Here is a 13,339-nt window from a genome sequence, read left to right as displayed (position 1 = left end):
ACTGTATGCATGCTTGCATAAAATTATTTTTGATTTGATTATGTATCCATGTTCATGGAATTGCATATTATGTTACATTTCATGCATACTTATCATGTACATGCACAGTTCATGCATAGTTATAAAACTGATTCATGTAGAACCTTTAAATCTTTATATTTCATGCACATGTCATGTTCATGATAAGATCAAGAGTTATGTAACTGATCCAAATAACATTTTTATTTGTTAAAATATAGTTCATGGAGGTCACAGTGGTCGAGCACCCAGTGGTGGAGGATTAAGTGGAGGCTGTGATAGTCAGTCTCAGCCTTTGTCTTCAGTAATGCTTCGATAGGTATATCATTTAAATAATTATATACTTGATTAGTTTAAATATGCATTGTGTGAATTTCTAACTCTTTTTTCTATAGATAATGTTTTGTGTGCACATGACCCACCTACACCAGCTATTCTTACACATCACATAAGAACACCGAATGCAGGGTCTTCTCAGTCTAACACACCATGACTCATTCAAATAGTGTATATTGATAGTCGACCGTAAGTATTTCATTTTCACTTATCTAATACTTATCTTATAAATAGTGTATATCGATAGTTGTTTGTTAATGTGTACCAATTCATGTGCAGTGTGAGGTTCGAGCCACAAGAAGTAATACGAGAAATTAGGCAGTCACTACTTTAACATCTTCCAGAACCGATCGCTCAATGAAAAGAATACCCAAATGAGGTGTTGGACAGATTGTGGTCCTCATTTATGGTATACAATCGTTTATCATAGCTAATGTGTTTCATATTTAATTTTTTATTATAGTCATGTATACTAACTTTCTGAAATTATTTGTAGGCTTCGAATCACTTCGCAACTGTGAAGGAGGAACAGAATGCGAGGCGGGTGTGGCAGAAGGTGACTGTCAGTCGATTTGCCGACATGCTGCACAATATGAAGACTGCAACAATAAAAGCATCTGGTGGAATAGATGATCCACTGCAGTGGAAGGGCCATGACCCTCCTACTATCAAGTTAGATTATTGGGATGCAATGCGCGACAAGTGGGTGGGCCATGAATTTTGAAACCGCTCAACAAAGGTTGCACAAAATTGAGCGAAGATACCTGATGCCCATCTACACACAGGTGGATCTAGGACTTTTGAGAGCCATCAGAAGAATATGGTAATTCATCAATATATATATTATCAAATTTATAAGTATTGTTGCATACTTTTTAATTATTTTTTTTATCATTTAACCTTGCAGAAAGCAGAAAAAGGAGGCATTGTGCCTTACAAGAATGTATTTGTTGAAATACATAAACATAAGAGCACGAGAGAATTTGTATCAGAGAGGGCAAGAGTGACAACGGTATGTATTTACTGTATTAATAGACAAGTTACCATGAACATTGTAATTCTTAATTATTAATCCATACTGTAATCATTACTTTGTAGGAGTCATACGAGCAGCATATTGTAGAGCGATATGGCGATAACTCCACTCAGCATCCGCCTTTTGATCCTGCAGCATGGGTGACTGTAATCGGTGAACCAAAAAAGGGTCGTGTGTTCGGGCTTGGGAGTAATATGAATACCACACCAGTCATTGCTTCCTCCAGCCAAAGCTCTCAGAGTTCTCCCCACAGCATCAACTCCCAGCGTCCGATTAACCCTGCTAATTCTTGGGATGGTGTCTGTCAGCTTGTTAAGGACACAGTGCGTGACTTTTTACATGAAGTCATTTTCGATGTTGTCTATAATGAGTTATGCGACTTTTTTCAGGACAGGAAAACTTCGTCAACAGGTGCCCTTCAGGTATGAAAGTTTCATGTTGTTAGATTTCAAGCCAGTATATGCATGATTTCATCACATATGAGCATAATTTCATCACATATGAGCATGATTTCATCACTATGAAATTGTTTGACTGCCTTATAACACATATATGCATTATTTAATCACTATGAGAGTTTTTTGACAACCTTAGAACACAATAAGTTTGATTTCATCACTATGAAAGTTTTTTGACAACCTTAGAACACATGTATGCATGATTGAATCACTATAAAAGTTTTTTGACAACCTTAGAACACATATATAAGCATGATTTTATCACTATGAAATTGTTTGACTGTCTTATAACACATATATGCATGATTTAATCACTATGAAAGTTTTTTGACAACTTTAGAACACATATAAGCATGATTTCATCACTATGAAAGTTTTTTTACTGCCTTATAATACATATATGCATGATTGTGATACATAACGCATTTATTTGACAACCTTATAAACCATATATGCATGCTTGAATCACTATGACATTTTTTTGACAACCTTAGAATACATATCTGCATGATTGAATCACTATGAATTTTTTTTTGTCAGCCTTAGAACACATATCTGAATTTTGTTAATGGCCTTCACTTTATTGCTAGTCTATGTGTCATTCATCCATGTTACTTTGATTGCCTTAGATTAGGTGCATTGCATATAATTTATTTCATTATATTTTGTTTATCAATACTAACCTTTCGGTTCTCTTGTAGGATGTTGGAGATAATGAGCTGATGGACGCATGGATGAAGGAGCAGATCGAGACAATGAAGAAGATGATGCTCTGAATCATGGCGACGATTAGATTCATGTATTGAATTTGTTGCATCTTCTTGTTGTTTCAAATGAAACTCTTTGTATATGTTCACTTGTAAATAATTAGAACTTGGCAAGGATTATAGTGGATCGATAATTTTTTTTCCCTTATAACTTGTGTTAAATTTGTTTCACCTGCTTTGTATATGTATTTTTTATGTGTACTTTATTTTTTATACACAGGATATATAAATCGTATAACCAAAAAAAAATTCTCAATATTTATATTTCAAAATTTTTTTTTGCTATAGATTAGCGATGGATAATATTTGTCGCTAATTAGTATCGGCCTCCAATTTAGGGATGAATATTTATCCATCATAAAACTAAAATGGCTGATATTTTGCGATGGATTGTAATACGTCATAAATTTGTCGCTACAATAACGATGGATGTGTATCTGTCGCAAACCCAAATCTCTGCAGATTAGCGACGGCCTCGCGATGGATCATGGCATTCGCTAATCCATCGCAAATTAGTGACAGAAGTAGCAACGAATATGTTTCATCGCTAATTAGCGACTAGGAAATTGCGATGAAAGTTATTCATCACTAATCCGTCGCTAAATTGTTCAACGACGAATTTGCGATGGATTACGTCCGTCGCTAATCCATAGATTTCTTGTAGTGCTAGGTGGAACCAGACCTGGCCCCGATTTGCGGGTATGATATTGTGTTTGGACCCATGTCTAATAGGACTCACCATAAGAGAAATTATACCCAAACCCGATAAGAACTACATGAACCAGACCCGAGCAATACCTGATAAAATAATATTTTTTAACATTTTTATATTGAAAATTTATGGATCTTAATCAAAACTAGGGTCGGGTCTGGGTTTGGTATCAAATTTCACCAACTATAACTGGATCTATGTATTAATCTTTCCTTCGGGTCCAGACCCGAGTCTTAATCAGATCTTATTATTTATCACCATACTCAGATCCTATAGGGTTTGGTACAGGTTGGGTTTGGGTAAACCTGACCTGTTGACACCCCTAACCACAAGAACAAGATAACGAAATCCCATGTTATGCAAAATAATGGGTAAGTTGTAGCAAGAAGGGGTTTCATGCTACACGGTGGTCATAATGTATTTGATCCATGTAATGCCCCAAAATTTTAATCCGAAAATAAGTAATTTTTTTAAAAAATATGAGGTCTTATTTATGACAATGCCTTAACCAAATTATGATCTAAGAAGTCAGCCAGAACAAGCACTGACGTTTAATAGCTCTCTAGAACCGAATTCAAGAAAAGATGACCAATTAATAAAGCCCTTTATTTCAAAAACATATTTAAATTAGAATTCACAGAGAAAACATTATTTTAAAAATGGTTAAACATTATAGGCAAGTTACAAGTATGTAAAAACATCTCTACCAAATTATAAACAAATCTAAATCATTCATTCCATAAATCAATTGTTCATGAGTCTGAATTTAAATAAAATAAACAAGTATAAAAACCAAAGTCTCTCAGGGATCAATAATTGGTTTGCATGACACCCCCACAGCTTTTCACAACTGCTCCTCAGCTCATTCGTTATTTGTAAATTATAAAAGTAAGGTGTCAAACTTCCAACAGAGTCTCAGTAGGGCACACATTAACATTGCATGCATACACAATACTAAGCATGCATAAGCATGAATTCATAACATCAAACAATACATAATAATAGCCATTTAACCGAATCACTACAACAGTTAAATTCAGAAAACACATTATCATAACATGTCATCATTAAATTTCACATCATCACTGACATACTTTCAATAGAAACAACAAAATAAACACAATTGTATAAATATAAAGTAAAGTTATCCTAATAGTCTAATTAATTATTTTTCTTGTTTCGACCCCTGCCAATACTTGCAGGCTCACGCCATCACTTCAACTGAGACCACTAGGGTGTTTATTATACTCTATATTTTAATAACTTGAATGACTAACTGAAGTCGGCAATCCAAAGGAGATGGTTGACAATAGAGAGAAAACCTCTAGAGGCTCAACACAAATATGATCAATCCTAAAGTTTATATTGACAAAGACATACCACCTAGGACAATTTGGTAGTCTTCCCCCCTAACTCCTCCGACTAGGGACCAAGTGAGACCTTCTACCTATAAAACAACAACAATGTCCCAGGAGCTTGCACCTTCTACCCTATTCAAGGTAGACTTGGGATGCTGGATCTTGCGAATTTCAGTACCCTTTCAAGGTAATAAGAACCATTAAGTGTGTGATTATCTTTATTAAGGTCATAAGTCAATGATATTTTCATAAATTGGTGCACAATCAACATCCTATGGGTTCTCACGACCCGTTCACTCACAACTAAACAGTCCCATATGCTTGCATGTCACACACATGCCTTACAACACAAGAATATCATTTGACTTCATCCATACAATAGTGCACACAAAAGGCACATCCACATGAGCATATGCAAGACATCAATTTAGGCTCTCAAGCACCAATCGGTTTCTTAAATTGTGAGGTCACACCAGAGCAGTCAATCATGCATAATGCAATTCATGTATCATAATATAAAATAACAACAATTAATTATCATGATGCATAGATATAAATCGTCATAACATATATTGCATATTATACTCATGTAAGCACATTAAGAGATCATGAATTCATTTAAATATACAAATATCATTCAATAAGTACATATTCATAACATGTCATAAACATCATTCAAAATACATACACACTGGTTTCTAACCATTAGTATGTCCATCTGGTTCAGTTCTAGAACTAAGACTTGTTCGACTAGTCATCTTTCAGGACCCGAACACATATACCAAAGGAGTTCCAGCTCGGAACTGTAGAGACTGAATTTTATTAGTTGGTATAAATTTTGTCTCTATTAAATTACAATGAAAAAAAAAATCTAAAAAATTAATATTAGATGCACGGATGTGTTATCTAAATATAACCACAAACATTGTCACATTTAAAGTTTGGAGTAGGGAGAAATAATTATTTTACTAGAATTAGTTTTCTGCTCCTAAACTGACCTATTCGATTTTGCCACTGAAAAGAAGAATCGATTCAACATCTTTATATAATAAGAAAAATTCTGTAAAAATTAAGGTAAATAGAGAAATATGTTTAGAACAATCTTTCACTGAGATCAAGTTCAAACACCATCAAATCTATGAATTAAAATTCATAGACCGTAATCTGTTCAAGTTCTTGGACATGCAAGACTACAAAAAAATTTAAGTTTCTAAGCCAAATTCTGTGATTTTTAACTCATAAACCGTAACAAATTTATACATTAAATTCCTCAAAATGTAACCTAGCATGGATTAATTTTTTAGCCATAACCATGATGCAGATTAAAAGAAATAAAATCGACAACAGAATATAGTCAAAATACAGGATGCATGTCAGGACATAAATCCTGTTTCGACTTTCGGAGACTGTAACTTCACATTCGAAATTAGAATGGAGCCAAAATTTCTTCTAAGACTTCCTTTATAAGTCCAAAATATCCCTCTAAAATTTAAAATTTTTAGCTAAGCCTTTGAGTATATGATAAATTTCTTAAAAAGTGTTTGAGACCAAGAAAATCAAGTTAGTGTGCCTTTTCATGAAAAATCATGTATATTTCATATTTTTTACAAAACAAACTATATAAACATGATTTTCATGATTCAAATCATTATAATATGATCAATAACAATTTACACATGCATCAACATGACTTCATGTTATAACCAAATTAATGTAATGCATGAAATCAAATTTAAAACATATAAGAAACTGTTTATTCAAAAAACAAGCTCTCGTACATAAAAATAAATATAAAAAAATAGAAATAAATTTTGAATTAAATACAAATCATGCATATGTATATCAGATCAATATAATGAACAAAACATAGGTTGATCATGAATAAATCAAATGCATATCACAAATAGAAACATATAAATCACATTTAAAAAAAAGCTCCCATAAACCCTAATCGATACGATCTACATAATTTTATTTATAGTATTTAATTTCATCCATCATAAAATCATGAATCAAACATGAATATGGTTCAGATCATTCAATACATGCATATCAACATGAATCATAACAATATTAAACCTGAATTTTCAAAAAGAAACTCAAAATCCCCAAAATTGTTTTTTCATATTTAAGATTTTATTTATTTATTTTATTTGATTAAACACCATAAATATGTATTTTAAAATGAGTTCAACATGTTGATCACATTAAATACACATCCAATAAAATTAAAAAATATGTCATACTTTTTATTAACTACGAATAAGAAATAGGGTTTCCTCGAAATCATTTTTGGTAAAAATTCATTCGGAAGCTCGTAGCCTTCTAAAATAATGGGATATCGGTTCAAATGCATATTTAAGACTGATATCATCCATAATACAAGTTTGAAAATTAAATCTGGGATGCATATGCACACTTGGTGCTTTGCATTTGTGCTAGTCAATGAGATCCTACCTTGAAAAGGCAAAAAATATGATACCGAACACCGAAACGATATTCTAACCCCGTAAAAGATCTCTCCTCCTCATTTCACACTATGAAGGTATAGCCACACCAGCTACAGACCTCCAAGCTCCTTCAATAGAGGTCTAGACTTGTAGGAACTTAAGGTAGGAAGAGAGAGAGATTGTCAAATTAGTGTGATGGGAGGGGTATCCTCCCTTCTATTTACAATATTTCTAAAAAAACCTCTTTTCATATAGGTCTCCTTTGCACCCCAAACTCTATCCTTTCAGCCTCACAAGGTTTTTAATTAGATATTTGGGACTTTTCATAATTAAGCATCTAATTAATGAAATAAAATGAAAGTATCACTTGACATTCCTACATGAAGTCCTACATAGAGTTTGGTGATAGGGTGACCTTCTAGAAGGCCTACAGACATGAAGACTCAACCAAATTCGATGTTTAAATTATCAATTTGATAGCCCTTGAAATGTATATCATCATGATTGTCTTAAATTCAACCGTATATGCACGGTTTAACAGAAAAAAATAATTGACACAAAAAAATGCTAATTTTTTGCCTACAAATAGGCATAGACTTTGGTCGATGATAAAATATTCAAATCAACACCAATTTGAGTGTGTAAATAGTCAATTTTGATGCCCTTGAAATGAGAAATGTCAAGGTCAACTCTCATTTAATAGATGAACTATTGATCAATCGAAATTTCTACTGAAACAATAATGACATTGTTTGGGGGATCCCACACTTGGGTCTCCACTGGGTCTAAATACCATATTAGACCCAATTAAGTTTCAAATGGCTATTTAAACCTAAATTAAGTTAAATACCAATTTAAATGCCTAATATAATTTCAAAGCACCTTTAATACAAAATTTTATTTATTTAATAATTATAAAAAAATCATAAAAATTTCTTGAGTATTACAATCCAAGCCAAGAATGGATACCCCTATACATACCGTGCATGAATAATCATTGTTTGGATGCAGGATTTAGGATCCAAAGGTCAAGTAGTTTGGTGCAAGTACACTTTTAAGAGTATAACTAGGCATCTAAAGGGAACTGCCACAAGAATGACATGTTGGTTCTTTTTTTTTTATTCGATTTGTTACTAAAACAAACCACATCTGGGATCGAGGACCTGGTCATGCTGGCTCAGTCTGCCATACCTACAATCATAATCCTAGAAGCATAAAACTTTAAGGCCAGGATCCTCTCCCCCAAGGCCTATGTTGGGCATCAGCTTGTGCAAGGGGTGATGCTCATAGGAATCGAACCCTAACTGTCGGACTGACTACCAAGCTCTAACCCCATTACGCCAACCCCTCTTGGGGCTTGAATGACATGTTGGCTCTTAAACCGCTAATGCCCCACTGTGATTTTTTATTTCAACAATGACTCCCCAAAGTCCACAACGGCTCCCCACACACCTGTCTAGGCTGATCATGAGTTTAAGATCTTCAAGTTGAAGGACATTGCGAGTTCAATACCAAGAGTGTGCATTCCTTACCACAAAGTTTTTTTTATATGCTGCTTACCACAAATTCCAAGCCAATTAACCAGTAAGTACTCATGGAATTTTAACCCCAGCTTTCCTATAAAAAAAAGATAAAATAAAGGGTCAAGCAAACTGTGAGCTCGCCCGAACCAGTTGGACTTGGGAGTTAGGACAGCTTTTAAGGACCCAGCAGTGGCCCATAGATAGGCCACGGGTCGCTCAACAGGTCAGAAGGCACTAGTCCAAAATGAACAGAGCCCTATTTCATTTCCCATTAGAGGAAAGTATACAGCCTGAAGGTGGCTTGGGCCAAGGTTCCAAGAACCCAACTGGGCCCAAACCAGGCTATGGTTGAGCCCGTTCAAGTGGATGGGCAGCTTTCACCTGGAGCCAGATAAAACGATTGGGTGGAGTACTTCACAAAATACTTGGGCCATGCACAAAAAAATCACTGTGCATGTAGGCATTTTATGCGTTTCGTGTGACCTGAGTATTTTGAAGAGTACTCGGACCTGATCACCTAACCACACCATGCTTTGATCGGGTCGTGGTCTGTTGTCACAGTTATCCCTAAGTGTGCCCCTTTGATTGAGTGCATACAACTTTGACGCAATAGATGGATCAATTTTAAGCTTGTTTTGACCAAAAAAAATTTATGGGGATCATTCTAGGTGTTGCACACGAGAGCCTTATAGTGTGCCATGGTATGGGACATAGCGTGGTACATGGTGCGAAAGAGGATTGTGATGCTACGGAGTGTGCCTTGTGTATGGGTTCGACACTGGGTTGTGCAAAGTATGTGGCATGGTGCAGCGTAGAGGTGGCAACAGATGCTTGGGCGTTTGTGAAGTGTAGTGGAAATGCCCCTAGAAGTGATGGATTGGCTGGCCGCGGCATGCATGGGGCAACCAGACCAACCTCGTAGCAAGTAGGCCCAAATTGAGTCTGCCCACATATGCACAGGCCACACACAACAGTGACACGCATGTGGCGCAAGCCACAATAGCGCGTGCATGGCTGCACACGGCACCCATGCATGCACGACAGTGTCAGGCGTGAAGGTCACGACGAGTCGCACTTATTGCGTGCGGTGCATGTGGTCGTGCGCTGCCATGTGTTGTGGCATGCGGCAGCGTGCTGCAGCACGCGCATGGACATGTGGTGTTGTGGTGAGCAGCATGGGCGTGGCACATGCAGCAGCATGCGCAATAGTTAAAAATCAAATTTTCGGCGTGTCGTGTTGTGGTGAGCAGGATGGGCATGGCACGTGCATGCACGAAACTTGAAGGCGATATTTTATCATGTATTTTGAGTTGTTTGGGGCCAAGATCGAAAATACATGTAAATGGACTATGAGAAATGCATCAATGAAGTCAGATTCGAAAAATTTGAAAGTTGAAAATTTTATGGTTTCCCAAGTGTTATTCAGGTTCCTCTTACCAGCAGGAGGTGAACTCTCAAAACACTAATATAAGGGATCTCTTGCTTGAGCCGGTTGGCCTGTCTTAGCACCGATTTGGCACAAACACCCCTTATATCGCACAAGCAACACTGGGAGTGCATGGGGGTGTTTGTGTGTAGTGCAAATGCCCCATGGGACATGGGACATGGGCAATGGCCTTGGGTGTGCGGGAGGTGGCCCTTGGTGCGGCAGTGCGGTCCTCACCATGCATAGTGGCACGGGGTCATGTGAGTGCGTGCACAATGCCGACGAACGAGTTTGGGTGGTGCTCTTCGCTATGGCATACAATCATCAATTGGTCTTCGGACTGGGGGTCGAAAGGCCTTGTCCCTTTGGTAACGAGGTTATGTAGGGGGAGTGTACATGGGGTCGTGATACGCTCTATGGCAGGCAAGGCTAAGGCATATATGTGATGTTTGCTTCGGATGGCTAGAACTAAAGAACGATGACTCAAAATAGTGCTCAGGGGCTTAGCACGCATCAACAATGCATAAGTGGCACACTATGCACCCCATGACCCGCGTTGGATGTTGGTTAAGTCAGTAGTGCCACGAAGGCACATTTCAGCCCCTGTGGCAGTGTGCACTTGCATGTGGGAGCAATAAGGCACGTTTGGCCCTTTGATTGGAGGTGTTAGCCAGCATGGGACGGCTATGCACAAAAGTGGTTATCGGATGTGCAATGACCATGATCAAATGAATTCCTTGAAAAGAAAGTTTGCTAAGTTAAAATTCTATTATATAAAAAGATTACATGTGGGAAAACATGTGCTATGAGGCTAACTAGGTCGTGAGGTCTAGTGTTGTAAGGGCATTCCTTGGCTTGCAAGCATGAAAGATTAGGCCTTTGAATTTAGCCCGTGATAACCTATATCGAAGAAAATTTGGCGTCAGCATAGCATTAGTCATCAAGTTTGTTTTGAGCAGGAGCATACAAGTGTCTAAGTTGGTGGATATGTTAGAGAGCCTTTGGACAGGTTTCTCTTTATGTTGCCAAGGTATTTTTGAAGCACTGAAGCTATAGTGTGACACATCATGGTGGAGTTAACACAAAGGCTCGTTTGATGGAGTTGGGTTTGGCTATATAGAATGCCAACTACGTAGTTGGCTCGAAACAATGATGTGCAGTTCATGTCTGAGCATAAGAGCGTGTTTGTTCTCTATATGCCTTAAAAGTTTTGCAAGGCATAATGGCATATAAAATTTGCACTTAAGATAGAATAATCTTGCAGGTTCCAACACCCTTCACATGTGAACGCATCTTGTTTCCCGAATAGATGCTCTTCTCATGCATTGTTGGTTCCCTTCTACTCAGGAACAATTATACACAATCGGAAATATGAATAGTAGCACCAGAATCAATCCACTAGCTATTTTCAAGAATTTATAATAAATTACATTTATGAAAAATAAATGACAAATTACCTCTCTTTTCCAACCATTTTTTGTACTTTATGCAATCTATCTTCTTGTGTCCCTAGTTGCAAATACTAACAAATTTAGCATTTAATTAGAATTAACTTTTATTTTAGGTGGCTTTTAGAATTAGGACTAACATTAGGTAGTTTAAATAGTGAAATTTTTTAGGTTTTCACATTTTTTGGAGTTTGGAAAACTGCCCCTCACTCTCTCTTCTCTCTCCCCCTTTCTCACATGCCCCTCACTTCGAGCGTGTGTCTTCCCTTCTTCTTCATTTCAATTGTATTTTTGTATTATTTGAGGTGTTGTTTTCTTTCTCTTTTACAGAGTTGCATACCACGTGGGAGTTTCACCTTGGCGGTGTGCCATCTACACCAACGTGGTTGGTCGTCTCTCTCTCTCTCTATATGGCTCTCTTCCTTTTCATTGAACCCTCTTTAAATCGGCTTCCAAGCGGGTGTAGCAATGCAAAGCGGGGTTGCAACACATCGAAGAACGTGCTGGGCATGAGAACCATCTCCATCAACCAGCAGTATGTTCGTGAAAGACCTTGGGTGGCAAACCTTTAGTAAGCGGATCCACAATTATGGAGTTTGTGACAATATGTTCTATCGATATTTGATCATTCTGCAATCTTTCTTTAACAACAAGGAACTTAATGTCAATATACTTTGACTTCGATGAGCTCTTGTTGTTATTGGAATATAGCACTACTGAATTATTGTCACAAAATAACTTAAGCGGTCTTTCAACATTGTCCAAAATCCGCAATCCAGTGACAAAATTGTGTAGCTATATCTCATGGTTGAATGTCTCATAACATGTCATGAATTCTGCTACCATGGTGGAAGAACCAATGAGTGTCTTCTTGGCACTCCTCCAAGAAATAGCTCCATCGGCCAACAGAAAAACATAGTGTGATGTGGATCTGCGACTGTCTTGGCATTCCGCAAAATCAGAATCAAAATACCCAATGATCTTCAGCTCATCTGAATTTGTGAATTTTAATTAGTCAGTTTATAGGGTTGGTCTTGTTGCTTGATAAAATGTTTGAAGTCATATAGATATTGAGTTGGGTCTCACAAAGAGAGAGAGAGAGAGAGAGAGAGAGAGAGAGAGAGAGAGAGAGAGAGAGAGAGATTAGTTGATCAAGAGCTTTCCTGTGATGGAAGTGGCCAGAGGGGGGGAGAGTGGCAGCAATAGTGGTAGTCAGAGAAAGAGGGTCTGGCGTCGATGGTCGAAGAGGCGATGGAGGTGGCCAGAGAGGTAGACAGGCAACTGATGGCTGAGAGAGATAGAGATCTCAGCTAAGAAAGAGCTCTCTCTCTCTCTCAAAATTCTCAAACCAGCATTGCTGGCACTGACCCTCACTCTCCGTCCACCACCATCGTCGGTGTCGCCCCTTGCTCTCCGGCCACCTCTATTGCAAGCCCCTGTTGCCCCATCATCATGATCATTGAACCCTTTGTTCACTGCTGAATCCTATGAACAGCTCCCATGAACATGGAGAGAACATATTGCACTAGGTTGTCTAATGATCGCTATGTACCTGGTGCATGATGAGCGGGAAGAGTGCCCGTCTTTGGGTGCATGCAATTAAGCTCAAATATGCTTAAGTTGGTCTTACTCATCTGGAGGTTGAGAGTAGAGATGTAGATGGGTCTGATCAGGCTTGATTCGATATAGATCCAATTTTGAAGAGTAGTGGTTTCATTTTCATACTATGACTTGATTCAGAGTCTCACATCAACGCCCGTTTGTTTCCTTCCCAAGGAAATGTGCTTTCATGAGAAGAGACACATAT

Source organism: Nuphar pumila, chromosome 12, assembly GCF_984573655.1.
Source record: "Nuphar pumila chromosome 12, dmNupPumi1.hap1.1, whole genome shotgun sequence".
NCBI lineage: Eukaryota > Viridiplantae > Streptophyta > Magnoliopsida > Nymphaeales > Nymphaeaceae > Nuphar > Nuphar pumila.
This window is presented reverse-complemented; position numbering follows the sequence as displayed.